Raw genomic sequence first — 4132 nt, forward strand, 5'->3', positions numbered from 1 at the left:
AAAATCATGTTTCTACCTCAATTTTGGCCTAGGTGTTGTGCACTGAGCAGTTTTTGGGAAAATGAAGTTTTGAGGGGTCAAATCAGCTTCATTTTCAAAATTGGAGGCATATTCAGAAAGTATACTTTAATGGATTTCCAACAAGACATATTGAGCCTTATTTTGACACCTACAACTCAGTCAAAATCAGCCTGCAACAAGGAGGGTGCACTTGACATTGTGAGGGTGCACTTGGCAGAAAAATGGCGCACTTGACCATTTGCTGATATTTTTGAATTTTCACTATAATTTTGACTTTCATCTCAGAAAATTATGTTTTCACCTATGTAATTGAGGATGGTAAATGTAATAGTGATGGGGATAAGTTACCTAGGGGTAGATTCATCAAGTAAAAGTTGTCATCAAGACAAATGAATCAGTTTCAATGTAATTAGGGAGGAGTCACTTAGAGCTCCCTATACTCTAGGTATCAGTTTAGATTTTTGTGGATCTATTCCTCAACTCAAGGATTCAACTCCCAAGGATGAGATAAGGTTTTTTGGATGTCTATATCATTCCTTTCTTCACACTTAGAATAGGTTGGACTCAGTTGGATGTTGTAGTATTGATCAGAGACACTATTGTATCATAATTTGGCCAGTTTTAATAGATGAGTTGTAGCTATTTCTTTGGGATACATGTGGTATGAATGTTTAGCATTGTTTCTTCTCTATTATCATTTGTATGAAATTTTTGTAAGTTCACAAACCATTTCATGTTTGTTATATGATAATTTTCAAGTTGATAGGCAGAATACATGTTTGCTCATGCTCTGTTTTGGGAAAGTTATCATAATTTGTCCATTTTTTCTTTAGTTTAGGAAGAATACATCTCCTATGCTCTTCCTAACTCCTCATCAATCTTAAACCATCTCACCAAATCACCTTTTAAGTGTTAAGTCTTCTGCCTATCTTGCCCCTTTGAACGTCTGCAATCATATCTTATTTGCCCTAACCTAGCTTCTTTGACCTAATCGTCATCCAAAAACCCCATCAAATCAAATCAAAACAACCTCTGCACTTTATGCCTAGCCTAAAACCCTAGTCCATCCAACCCTCTTAGCTGTGATTCTTTGGAGAGAGTCCTCTCTGGCTTGCTAGGGCTAGCTACCAAGTCAAAAGGTTGGCCTATGGTTACCTCAACTAGACTCTTCCTCAGCCTTGGAGATCTGAAGGAGTGATAACACCACCAACACTAGAATGCTTAGTGTATTTTTTGGAACTCTTCCAAATATGGCAAGAAGCTATAGTCTTTTGCTAGAGGAGGTGCTCCTAATTTTTGTGAAAAGGGAGACCATTGGGTCTCAACCTAGAATGCTCAGTGTGATTCCCAAAACTCTTCCAAATATGGAAAGACGATGAATTCTTTTACTAGAGGAAGTGTTCCTTAATGCTTTGAAGAGGGAGACCATCAACCTGGAAAAGGGAGGTCTTCAATCTACAGAACAATTGGAGAACCTCAACTTGAAAAGGGAGGTCCAACCTACAGTGGTTTAAGGAAGGCCACTAACCAAAGGCATGTTGAAGGCTTCTCTATCTCTGGATACAACTCTAAAGTTGGGTAATCATTGTCTCTAACTGTAGGCTCCAGTATCAGGTTAAGGTCGTGGCTCAGGCTTGCTTGATGTATCTTTGAAGCTTGTAGATGACCATCAATTCCCCCTATTAGGTACAAGGTGAGAAGATGAAGAGGTATCAACTGCAAGACTTTTCAATACTCGAGAACGAATTCTGTGATATGATCAAAATATCTTCTTGGTTGTAGAAGCCCATTGCCAAGAAGCGATCCATCCAAGGTGAATCTTTTTTTTGTAGGAGGCTTGTTTCTGAAGCATTTTTTTGAATGATCAATGTGCTAAACACAATTCTTACAAGGATGAAAATCAAAACTATGATCTTTCACATGGCCAACTAATTCGAATGGAAAATGGCATCAACCCATGGTATTCATCCACCCATGGTATTCGTCCACCCATGTTATTCATCCACCCATGGAATTTACCCATGGTATTGTAAGTGACATCCAGCCAAGGTATTTATCCACCCATGGTATTCATTCGCCCATGGAATTTACCTATGGTATTGTAACTGAAAAATGCTATAAGTAACAAGTATCATTTTGTAAAAAGACAGATTGTCGACCACAATGCAGCTTTTATAGTTATTATTTGTTTTAATAAAAAGTTTCTTTGTGGTTTTGTGTATTGGGCGTTGTCCTATTTGTCTTTTGGCAATTCAAATTTTCAGATCCTGCGGGCCTTCCCCCCAAGATCCATTTCAATATTTTAGAGCTTAGGGGCCTCCCCCCAAGATCTAGATCAGTGGTATCAGAGCTAGGTTACGATTCCATGGGAATGAGGGTTTGATTCATATTTTTGTTTCAAATTTTTGCATCAATATTCAACAAACTTCAGGCACATGTTGCACAAAGAATTGTCTTGGCCAAGTGAGAATAATTTTTCTTTTTTCATTTTTGAAGGAATTGTTTTTGGGTGACGAGTTTTTAGATCAGATCTAAAACTTTTGGTGCACAATTTACAAAAATAAATAATATATATTGATTCCTTGTGAAAAAATACCCAAATTCAGAAACATAATCGGCTGAATCGGAGTCCGGATGAGGGAGATATCGTTGATTTAAAATCAAATATGTTGTAGAAATTTTTCTGACGGCAACTGGTGGACGACAACTCTCCTATAAATTTTTTCCATTTTTGTGCATAAGTTCAGAAGAATTATTGCATGTCTGAACTCCTCTTGAAAAATCACTAAATTTAAAAAAAATGGGTTGAATCAAAGTTCGGATGTGGGAGATATCGCTGATTTAAACTTAGTTATTTTTTTTCAGAACTTTTGTGATGGCGAAACAATTGCAGCGTGAATCTACGATTCTAGAGTGTCCAGATAAGGATTTCCAATGCATGGGAAGATGTAGAATGGTCATTCTAGTTCCAAAAACAGGTTATAATAAAGATTATGAGTTATATTGACCGCGTTATGTCCATTTTAAATATGGAGCAGCATTTGAAACAGGTTCCCTTTGGAGACGTGCCCTCCCACCTCGCTTTAGTAGGCACCTACTTCACATTCATTAGTTTCAGCATGGCAACATTTAGCTTGGGTTCTTTGGAGATGTGCCCTCCCACCCTAGGCTATGTAGGCACCTGCTACTTCATCGACAATCAACATCACGATTATGGGTCAACCACACAAAATCCTTATCATTGAAGTCCATTTGCTAGGCCACACGTTGTTAGTATCACAATTGGTCACAAGCATTACATGGTATCTCTATCCTTTGATCTTAGTTTGTCATGTTTATGGGCCATCCAAAAACCCACACTTCATCGAAGTCCATTTTCTAGGCCACACACTGTCAGTATCACAGTTGGTCACAAGCATTATAGGGTATCTCTATCCCCGGATCTTCGTTCACCATGGTTATGGGTCATCCACAAACCCACACTTCATCGAAGTCCATTTGCTAGGCCACACACTGTCAATATCACAGTTCTTCACAATCATTATAGGGTATCTATCCTTGGATCTTCGTTCATCATGGTTATGGGTTAACCACATAAAACCCTTCTCTTAAGTGGCTCTTCATATTCAACAAAGGCTTCCGAGGAGGGAACTTCATGCAATGGGGACCATTTCTTCTTAAGGAGGGAAGAATGATTTGAAAGAATGGAATCAAATCTGGGTATTCAATATACTCACACCATCCAATTTACCCATGGTATTGTAAGTGGCATCCACCCATGGTATTCATTCACCCATGGAATTTACCTGTGGTATTGTAACTGAAAAAGGCTATAAGTAACAAGTCACATTTTGTAAAAGGACAGATTGTCCACCACAATGTAGCTTTTACAGTTATTCTCTATTTTAACAAAAAGTTTCTTTGTGGTTTTGTTTATTGGGCGTTCTTTTGGCAATTCAATTTTTCAAATCTTGGGGGCCTTCCCCCCACGATCCATTTTGGTTTTTTGGAGACGTTCCCTCCCACCCCAGGCTATGTAGGCACCTGCTACTTCATCAACAATCAACATCATGACTATGGGTCAACCGCACAAGATCCTTGTCATCGAAGT

This window comes from Pinus tabuliformis, chromosome X (assembly GCF_031772625.1).
Source record: "Pinus tabuliformis cultivar Carrire ecotype Pingquan chromosome X, CPIR1, whole genome shotgun sequence".
NCBI classification, from domain to species: Eukaryota; Viridiplantae; Streptophyta; class Pinopsida; order Pinales; family Pinaceae; genus Pinus; species Pinus tabuliformis.